The sequence below is a fragment of the Acartia tonsa genome, chromosome 7, assembly GCF_053477335.1.
Source record: "Acartia tonsa isolate MP-2025a chromosome 7, ASM5347733v1, whole genome shotgun sequence".
Classification (NCBI taxonomy): domain Eukaryota; kingdom Metazoa; phylum Arthropoda; class Copepoda; order Calanoida; family Acartiidae; genus Acartia; species Acartia tonsa.
The window spans coordinates 44,693,259-44,705,246 of NC_137266.1; positions in this window are offsets into that span (position 1 = coordinate 44,693,259).

Below are 11,988 nucleotides of genomic sequence, written 5' to 3' on the forward strand. Positions count from 1 at the left end.
AATTTTCTACATTTAAAACAAAATTTAAAAAACATTTTAACATATAACTTCAAAAATCAATAACATTTTATAAAAAGATGTTTCAAAAAATAAATCATTAAAAGGTATTAAAATGCATTTGAAATTACTTAAAATTAAAATGAGAACATCTTTTTACACTGTATTCTGTGTAATAGAGTTTAAATGACATGATTAGTGAATGAAATATTTCCTAAACTCATTAAGCCTTTTTGTGACTATATTAAAAATAATTTATTTTGTTTTATATTGTTTTTTTTATTCAAATATTTGACAAAATTTTCCCTACGTCAATAAAATAAAGTCAGTTTTTTACTGTTTCCAGGTTTTTCTTTATAATTATAACAATTAAATATAATATAAATCTTCATTATCTTTTATTTGAATTATCATACACATTAAAATGTAAAGTATAAGCTAGAATAGCACTTTTTTCAACAAATATTTTAATGACATTATATAAAAATAATTCCTCTTAAATATCACACAACATATGATTGGGAAGTATAGCCATTTCTTGGAGGTATAATATTTACAAAAATACCATTAATTCTTTTTTTATCAGAAGTTAAAAAAATGGAACAATTCTAAAACAATTGTTGGCTGTCTAGATATTGAGTACACTAAGACTACGGCTCTGTTCTATTGAAATAACGTTGCAAAAAGAGGGGTTCTGAAAGTAATGTACCTAATTTTTTTCAAAGAACCAACAAGTACTGTCAGTATCTTTTTTCTTGTAATCTAGCAGACAATCAAATCATAACACAATTTTCATGATAAAATATTCAGGTTTCTACTTCACATTTTAAAAAATATACTGATCAATAAAATGTTCAAAATTTTACTTTGTACTAATTGAAAAAATATGTTGTAATTCTTATTTTAAAGTTACATTTTTATCCCTGACAAAATCATAGATGACTTTTAAAGGCATCTTATCTAAAGTTTTTGAAGAAAAACTTAACCCTTACAGATCGGGCCCCAATTCCCACCTTAATAGATCGGGAGGGGGGTCATATTGACCCCCCCCTCTATCTCGGCTTCTGTTACAGATAAAGACGTAAAATTTTTTTCTGGTGGTTCATGTGTATTTTTAGAGAAAATTACTTTTTCTAGTCATAGCAGTCAGGCCGCTCCTTAGCCGCTTTTTAGCGGCCAGCCACTAAATTTTAAAACAGCTTTAGAGCGGCCAATTTTGCAGCTAGGATGACAAAATTTTAGGACGAACTTTTATTTTTCATAACAAAAAAAATACTTTTTCTGATCATCGCCGAAAAACGGCAAATAACGGAAACCGCCATTTTCGGCGGTTACGGCGGTAAAACGGCGGTTGGCGGCACCAATTAATATTTTTATCTGTTTACTGTTGCTCAAGGATTTACCAAAAAAAATTATAGGTCTCTAGCTGTAATAGAAGCCACGATATTCATGATATATGTCTGTAGTAAAAGCCGGACAAAAATCGGTCATAAAGTCGGTCAGGGTGCGGTCAAACGGTCATAACACCACTTTTCTCATAAGGTCAGTATTCACCAAAAAAAATTTAGGTTTCTACCTTATACACAAAAGTCATAATGTAGAAATTAAGATTTATTTAGAATTTTTTAAAAATTTTTGTGCTACCCAACCAACTTTGACCGGACACCACGACCGACACAGACCAGATATCCTAATAAAATCAACTCTTGCCGACGTATAATTACTAAACTTAAAAAGTCATGAAGTCACAACTCTCTATCTCACCTACAAAAAAAATGACATTGAAAAAACTAGAGGGGGGGGTCAATATGACCCCCCCCCCGATCTGTAAGGGTTAAAAACGTTAATTAAGTATGAAAACTATTTTCTTCGATTTTTCTGAAGTTATTATCGCATTCTATGGGTTTTTTATTATCATTTACTTATATCGAAAGTGCCAAACATTGTACCCTAACTTATTCATTTAATAAAAACCAACCGTGGATACTAGACATAGTTTTTTTGTATGGATGAGAACCGGTTCCTATCCACCGGATTCGAATGAATACGAGAAAACTGATTTTTATATTTCCTTACATAGGAGTAATAGGATCTATGTCTGTCTATCTGTGTGTCCCGTATGATCTCGCAAACCTCTAAACTGATATTGTTCTCATTAATGGGGAAATTTTTTTTGTTTGTGCTTTTATAACTCGCTAACCACTAAATCGATAAGGTTCTTTTTGTAGGATAGGTCCCAGGATGGTTTTAGATTATTTTGCTGCCCTCTCTCCAATAAATTAATGTGGCATCATACAAAAGATGTTAATAATGGAATATTCCTAATCGGTGGATCGAGTTTCTAGTATGTTTTAGTTTAAAAATGGACGACAATAAAGACATTAAATTAGGCTTTACTTAACACGAGAGCTTTGTATTTTAATCTATTTTTGAGGAGTAAATAACCAAAGGAGATAATGCCCCTTAAAATATTTTAGCACCCCCCCCCCCCAAAAAAAAAAAAAGATAGTGGGAGCAATAATTACCTGTAAGAAAAGAATAAGTTGTACATAATAGTAAATGAACAAAATTTTTATTGTTAAACAAACAGGAAGTGGGAACTCAATATTGTTTTTTTCTTCATTTATTGGGATCTTGGGTTTTCATAATTGAGTCCATGTAGTGCGCTGGTAAACCTTTGTATTTACTTCCCATTGTAAACCTGCTGAACTTAGAATCATTACATTGACACAAAGTTAATGTCGAATATTTAGAATGGTTATATCATATTATATAAAGTAGTAAGTTTTTTTTTGTCTTAAGCTTAAGGTTTCAATAACTACTGAACCTATTGAACTTTTATTTAGTTCCCCTCATGGAAAGATTGCATAGGACGAAAGTAGCTCAAAAAGTCAGCATGTGACGTAATTAAAAAGAGAAATTATACATCTCTTTTTTAGGGGTTTTCTTTTCCACTCCTCTTCTCCTCATCCCTCATTTTTATGACGTCAGAATTTAAATAAATCTAGATTTAAGCTATATTTGCTTACCCGGCCCCGTGTTTTTGGTCGTTCGCCAAAACCTAGTGATCTTCTTAAACGATTTTTTTTTTTAGATTTTGGGGAAGCTTAACATATTTCAAAGGATTGTTTTCAAATTTATGTCTTGGGATGGTTTTAGGCTCTTTTTTTGACCAATAGATACAGCAATTCAACATAATTTGTGATGATTTAGGTTTTAGCTTTACACTTTTAATTGATAAGACCACTAATTTACTTTTGTTCTATAAGACATTATAAACTTTGTTTTTCTGAGGCAGGTTTTAATCTATAATTATCAGTGGAGTATATTAATCCCTTAAAGACTAAGTACTGAATAATAGTGTGGCCCAAATGAAGGTCTAAATCGCTTTTCAATGTGCGGAATGTAAAAATAGGTTATGTATTGTTTGTAGATTTTAGTCCTATATTTGATTTTAAGAAAAAATCTATCGCTATTTCGTCAAATGCATTTTTATTTTCACCCTTTCTTCCCCAATTAATATAGCCTTACACCAAATATAAAGCAAAACATCAAATTTTCTGTCTGTTTGTTTACAAACATTGAAATAAAATATTAAAATCACCAGGAATAAACATATGAAGAAAGAAAGTATAAAAATTTATTTATGTACAATTACAATAATTTGGGAAAGCTAATTCATACTGCAAAATCATTGAAGAAAAATAATTAAAGAAAAGTCTTACTCTTTATTCCTGGTTTAATAAAAAACAATCAAATTATTTTTTGCAATATTAAAATTTTTATTAGTATGCTTTTTTTAAAGTTGAATATGAGAATAAGTATATTACATATTTTTAATTCATTTAATTTAAAAAAAAAAGTAAATTGTCTCTTTATTGGCGACAATGTCTGTTGAGCCATGAAATTTATTAAAAACACTTTTTCCTATTTTATGTCTTTAAAATGTATATCTTTTAGAGTTTTTCATCATTTCTCTTCTCATAAGAATAATAGCTACTGTTATAGTTCAATTTCTTACACAAATTATTGATTTAAATAAAACAATGTTTTTAGACGTTTTTCGGAATTATTTGGCAGGAATAGCGGTTCTGCCTACTTTTTATAATTGCTTCATATTTGAACTCTTGTTACATTATTTTAGGTTGGCAGTTTTTTAATTATTTCTTGTTAAAATCATGAAAATGTGAAGTTTTTGATAAAAAAACTTAAAATTGAAATTTTGAAATCAATTTTCATTGTAGAGAGGTCTAGTTTTCACTAAAAGGTCTACATTTGAGCCGGTAACAACTTCAAGGTATCCGCAAATTGATATGGTAAAGATTTAAAAATTCATGTTTTTTTGGGTCAGTCTACTGAATAAAGCCCTTGCTTTCCCACCACCCCCTTAGGGACAAAGCTACAAGTATAACAAGTATTAATAGAATGTAAAACTATTTGTGTTGTACAAAATTTTGCCACGGGCTAAAATTGCTTGTACGTTACTAAGAAGCTATATCAAAAATTAAAAATTAGGATATTTAATCTGAAAATTAATTGCTAGACAGTTTTTATGTTTAAAGTTTTATAGTTGCGTTCAGAGAGGGGGTTTGGGAGATGTATACACCCCCAAGGTGTCCTGTACTCACCACCCCCCAAAAGCAGGGTCTAAAACCTCCTGATAAATCAACCAAAACCATGTTAAAAACGTCGTTTACCCCAAAATTCAATGGGGATGTAAAAAATATAAGCCATTGAAAGCTAACCACGGATACACAAATAGTGGCACATTTGGGTAATTTTTTTTCAGAAAGTGTTTCCTTGTTTTTGAGTAGGGGGTAACTGAAATAATTTGACACAATAAATTTTATGAAATAAAATCCGTTAAAAATTATAAGCATTGCTACTACACGACACTTAATAGCTACACAAGAATAATCAGGTTCAAAAGCAGCACAGCAATAAAAAGAAAATTACAATTTACAATTAGGTTGTTTCCCTAAAAGTGCTTATCAGAGCAAATTTAATACACTTCCTTATTTTGAAATAAATGAAAAGGGAAGGGGTTGTTTGTTTATTACTACAGGTCAGTTTATCTTAGATAATAATGGGTACTGAGTTCAACAAGCACTTTCAGGAAAAGCACCGAATCTTTTTAAAATACTTTCCACTATGCGACGTACGGGAATAGGCTAGTTATAGAGTAGCTGCGCTACTTAAAATATTAAGCATTGCTACTTCACGACATTTAATAGGCATTGCAATAATACACACAGAGAAAAATAGATAGGTACAAGGACGCATAGGTTTTTATTTTTAAGGGTAACATGATGGGTTTCAAAAATTTGAGGGTGGTAATCTAATGTATTTTTAAAATTTTGAGGGGGTAAAATGAGTGCTTTAAAAGTTTGAGTTTTTTATCCCCACCCTGGGAAGTCTATTAAACCTCAAACAATATATCCCTAGAAATAAAATATATATAATAGGAGGTTTTCTAAGCTTAATATCTCTGTGTCTTTTTCATAGAAGCTTTGTTTTGGTCGTTGGTAACTTTTTTATCATTTGTTATTAAACTCTCCAGAGTTTTTCTTTAGTTTCTAGACTATTTCTTTTCAAATTTTATAATCATTTAAGGGTTATTATTTAAAGTTTCTACAAAAAGAAAAAAATATAAATAGAAACTATAAAAACTTTGGATTATTTACTTTTCTTTATTCCCTGTTACAATAAATGTAGTAGCAATATTTATTTATTGTGCTAAGATCAAAAGTTGCTGTTAGTAGCCACAGTTATGGAATCTCGACGACAAAGAATTTTTTATCCAATCTTGACAAGTGAGGTATTTTTGGAAAGAGGAATATATATAGAAAACGCCTATGTAAATTAGAAAATCCGCAGAAATCATATTTGCAAGTTATTTGCAAAAATCTGCAATGCTAATTTGCAAAATTAATTTCATGCCTTAAATGACTTATTTAGAAAGAAATCTTTTTATAACGTGTTTATCTATAAGTTTAGAACATACTTAGGGCAAAAAAAATTTCTTTAGTGTTACTTTTTTCACCTTATACATGAAAAAGCAGTTTCTCACATTTTATGATAAAAAAAGGTATAGGAACAAAAAATATGTTTTTTCTTGATGTAAACACAATTATTGGCATGAAATCTATCATCCTAAATGTAAAAATCAGATATAGAATCCTTTTTAGAGATAATATAGTGCAAAAAGTAACCAAGACATTTTTGCAAAGTATGAAAATCTAAAGAAAACAGTTCTTTTTGATTTTGATATACATATCAGATAAATGTATATAAAATTAGTGATCAAAAACTATAAAACAAGTTATAACTTTTTCAACCCTATCATTGATTAAAATGCACTTTTAGGTTTACTTATTACCAAAGTAGCACATAAAAACTCTTTTTATTAAGTTATTAAACAAAATAAATTCAAATCAACAATTAGGTGATTTTTATAATGCAGTAGACCATTTTGTAGTTGGTTTTTTGGCATTTATTTTGTTTAATTACATCATAAAAAGAGTTTTTATGCACTACTTTGGTAATTCTTAAACCTACAAGTGCAATTTAATCAATGACAGTGTTGAAAAAACTTATAACATGTTTTATAGTTTTTAATCACTAATTTTATATACATTTGTCTGATATGTATATCAAAAGCAAAAAGAACTATATACATATCAGATAAATGTATATAAAATTAGTGATTAAAAACTATAAAACATGTTATAAGTTTTTTCAACACTGTCATTGATTAAATTGCACTTGTAGGTTTAAGAATTACCAAAGTAGTGCATAAAAACTCTTTTTATGATGTAATTAAACAAAATAAATGCCAAAAAACCAACTACAAAATGGTCTACTGCATTATAAAAATCACCTAATTGTTGATTTGAATTTATTTTGTTTAATAACTTAATAAAAAGAGTTTTTATGTGCTACTTTGGTAATAAGTAAACCTAAAAGTGCATTTTAATCAATGATAGGGTTGAAAAAGTTATAACTTGTTTTATAGTTTTTGATCACTAATTTTATATACATTTATCTGATATGTATATCAAAATCAAAAAGAACTGTTTTCTTTAGATTTTCATACTTTGCAAAAATGTCTTGGTTACTTTTTGCACTATATTATCTCTAAAAAGGATTCTATATCTGATTTTTACATTTAGGATGATAGATTTTATGCCAATTATTGTGTTTACATCAAGAAAAATCATATTTTTTGTTCCTATACCTTTTTTTTATCATAAAATGTGAGAAACTGCTTTTTTCATATATAAGGTGAAAAAAGTAACACTAAAGAAATTTTTTTTGCCCTAAGTATGTTCTAAACTTATAAATAAACACATTTCATAAAAAGATTTTTTCTAAATAAGTCATTTAAGGCATGAAATTAATTTTGCAAATTAGCATTGCAGATTTTTGCAAATAACTTGCAAATATGATTTCTGCGGATTTTCTAATTTTCATAGGCGTTTTCTATATATATTCCTCTTTCCAAAAATACCTCACTTGTCAAGATTGGATAAAAAAATCTTTGTGGTCGAGATTCCATAACTGTGTAGCGTAGCTACTCTATAAATAGTCTGTACGGCAAAGCATGTTCACAAAAATAATGGGGATATAGCGACAATTTTTGTGTTTTGTAGCTTTTATGTTTTAATCTGGGTTAGAAAAAAATATTTAAAGATTAATTCAAATGAAGAAAAAAGAGATATTTTTCAGTATGGCTTCCTAAGCGATCATTATCCGCCGGATTATAACAGGTACTCAGCCATACTGAAAAACTATGAATAGCATGTTGTTACAAACAATTTTCTATTACTAATAAAATCAAAAAACATGAAATTTATCAGTTTTGTTAGCCCTGACCTTTGGTCCCTCGGGGATATCAAAATTGGTTTTATCTTTTGATTTTTATTTTTAATATTCGCAGAAAGCTGTCTATAATACAATGCCATAGATAACTATCAAAAATAAAAGTCACTGTTTTGAGTCTTGTAAATAAAGTGTTTTTAGTGAATAAGATCCCTATTAATATATAGTAAGCTGTTTAATGAAGTAATATCTACACTAATTAATATAAAAACTTAAATATTCTAAGAAACCTTTAATTATCACAGTCTATTCCATTCTTTTACAAATATTTTTATATAAAATTACAGTTCATTATCAAGAATGCATGTATGATACTAATATGTACTACTAAAAATAATTTGGCCTCAAACCCCGACTTAAAGCCCACTTTTTAATGGTTATTACTTCGCTGGGTCATAATCAGAGAGGGAGGGAGCATTGGGTTGTTTATTACACTAGTCCCCAAAGTTTTATAAAAACATTTTCTCATTTGTTGGCTTTACTACTTTCGTTGGTTCATTAAGTTGAGTGTCCTAATATTTCACCCAATAATTATAATCTACAAAAGGGGTAATTTTGTGTACCATCATTAGGAATTTACATCAATTTATCGGCCATTGTCCTATCCCTTTCAATCCCTGGTCATAACAACGACGCTAGAATTTGGTAAATTAAAACATTTTGGTAAGGCTTAACATTAAATAAACCGAGATATGCTAAATTCGCAAATTACTGGTTTAAAATACTAGAGATTTTTGGGGTTAGTGAAAAAAGTCCTGTTATGTTAATATAAGTAGGTGATGGGTTCGAACCCTTTTCTATAAATAGATGTAGTGTATCAAAGAAGAGTACTTTTAAAACTAAGCCTTGAGTTACAAAAGAAAAAAAAATAGATAATAAAAAAGGTTGCTCCCCTAACGTGTTTAAGAAGAACCGAAACCCCATCCGTTATTGTTTAAGTATTTTGAAATTAAGGTAGGTTGGGTATTTTCTCCATATGCCTAACCACTGCGGGGCCTGTATCTACATTACCCTTACTTTGGGAAAGGATATCATGACCTAAAATAAAAAAAATCCAACTGTACCTACTTTTTAATTTCATAATGAGGAAAAACCGCCTAAAATGTCAATGTACTGAATTATAGTTTCCAAAAGTGTTCCTAGCTTCCGCGTCATATCTCAATATTTGCTACTTGCTAACAAAGCTTCAAACTTATAAAAAAGATCAAAATTTGAAAAATTAAAATTTTGAATTTATCCTTATACTAAAGTAACAGGATGTTTGTTTGTGTGTGTGTCTGTGTGTACCGAAGGATCTCGCTAACCGCTGAACCGATCGGGTTCTCCTTAACAGGGTAGCTTCTCATAGGTCCCGGGAAGGTTTATAACTATTTTCTTGGAAGGTGGGACACCCCCAACCCCCCCCCAAAAAAAAAATGAAAAATCCCCCCCAAATTTTTTTTAATTTTTAAACTTAAATTAAAAATGAGGGGAGAGGGCAACCCCCCCCCCCAAAAAAAAAAAAAATTCGCTCCCCCCAAATTTTTTTTTACTTTTTCTTTTAAAATCTAAAATAAGAAATTGGGTTATTAAATTCGACTCTCTCCTCCTCAAGTGCCCCTAGAGGCCTCTAGGGGCGTAGCCGCTAGTAATGTATAAATCATTTATACATTATATCGCTTTTCCCTTTGACCGGAGTAGCTGAAAAGAGCGTTTGCAATAATTGGGTTATCTGCTGTACAACTTTGGAAAGTAGGAAAGAAATAGGCAATCCATTTTCAGTACATTAAAATGTCGGTTAAAGTTTGTTACAGAAATTCAACTGTTATAGTGTATATACATCCGTTTTGGAAACCACCCAGATTTACTTTTTAGTTCAGACGTGTGAAAATTTAATAACTTTTTTTGTGAATATTTATGATAAGGTTCGTTTTGCAACTTCTTATCTGAACTAAAGCATTTATGTGTCAAGTAAGATCTTGCTAACCGATGGACTCATTTGATTTATTGGAAGCTATTTGAAGGCTTTTTAAATTTAATTATTTGTTGATAAAACTAAGTGAAGCTATAATAGTAAACGTACCATTTACGAGGAAGATAACATTTATAACAAGGGAAGCCTAACAAATCAAACAATAGTCGGACAAACGTGCGTTGGACAATTGAAGAGTGACGGTACTTATATATTAATACATATATTTTATATTATCAATTATATTTTAAATTGACTATTGAGATGCTTTGCTTTTAACATTTTGCCTATTCGTCCTGAAAATCACAATTCAAAAATTTAAAATATTAGGTCAATTATGATTTTCTACACCTTCTAAATTATACCTCATTGTAAAAAGAAGCATCGCAACAATTTGGGCACAATTTAGGGTTTGACAATCATCATTTAATGTTTTAAATCCAACATTTCAAAATCAACGATCAGGGTAACCCGTTACGAACGGATGAACGGACAGACTGACCCCAAATAAAGAGCAGCTTCTCTTTCAAGACCACCCAATTTTTGTTTATTTTTGTTGCGAAAAGAATTTTGCCGCTGGATGACTGTCTATCTAAAATATGAGAATAAAAGCATTTTTTCACATTTTATAACTTTTACTGCATTTTAAGAAGCGAAAATTTTCTACAAAAATGGTTGGTCTGTTTGTCAGGCCGTCATAACGGATAGCATAGATCGAAAATTGATTCATGTAACAGTTAGGTATAATAGATAGTGATTTTTAACAGGAGGGTAAAGGTACCCTCCCTCAAACTAATTATAAATATACCCTGAACCAATGAGATGCTTTACTTTCCATATCGTTTTAGTGGTTAGCGAGATCGTTCAATACACTAAAAAAAGACAACTATCCTGTAATATTTAATGTCTGTTGTCATTCTTGTTTGGTGCATAATTTTAAGTACGGTAGTTGACAATAAAGTTTTTTTTACATATTTATTGCATAAATTGCATAGTACTTATACGTTTGTTCTTTTTTCTTTCCAAGCGACTGATCCCCTAATTTTTCTTTTTCACAAATGCATGATCCAATATAGAGCTACTTTGAAAAAATCTGGTCTTTTCCTCAAAGCCCAAAGTGGCTATCGACCCCCACTAAATTTAGGGAGTTGTAGCTTTTTTACCATGGCTATATCAGGGGGAAGTAGACCCTTGTCAATGTGGATGTAGGGGGGGGGGGGTGGACACCTAAAGGGTGTATCTAAAACGCCATAAATTTTACAAGTTGGTGGATAAATTTCCTTTCTGCATGCCTATAATTGGATTGTATTGACCTCGTTGAAGTCGTAATGCTTAGAATAGTTATTTCTCGCATCGTATTATAAACGTCTTTCCGCGGATATTGAATGTACAATTATAAGATTAAAACCAGTTTTTTAGCCCCGAGGTGCTGAAGGCACGGGCTAAACTGGTTTTAATCTTATGATTGTATATTTTTATATTCGTTGAAAGCTGGATATAATACGATGCTAGACATAGTTTTCTCGTATGGATAAGAACCGGCTCCTATCCACCGGATTCGAATGAATACGAGACAATTGTTTAATATGTTTACTAGTTAAAATTAAAAGTTTTAATATTTGATTTAAGGAAATGAAAAATTTAAAAAGGAAATTGATGTAATAAAATAATCAAAGGTCAAATGAAGTCACAATTTTAAAAGTTTTTGTCACGATAAACTTGTTAAAAGGACATAATAAGAAAAGCAAAATAAAATGTTAAACAATTTAGTTGAGAAGTAACAATTTTCAAGTTAAACTCTGTCTATTAAAATCTCTTAAACAGAAGATTAGATTACTCCAAAACTGTAACTATCTTTCTAATTTTCATTTTTTTCAATTTTCATGCTATTTCTTCAAGGCTTTTTTATTATCTTAACTATTTTTTTACTTAGTAAGTTTTTGTCAAATATTCTTTCTTTTGACTTTTAACCCTCCCCCCATTCTTATTTTTGAGATTTTTTAAAAGGTTAGTGTTTTATTTCTTAATGGTTAACCCTGTACCCAATATAACCTAACCTAAACTAAGGTAAAACCCTAGCGCAAGAAAAAATATATAAGTATAATTCAGACAATTATCTGTCCCAAGTTGCAGAGACCCTTTTCTTCTGCTAGCAAATT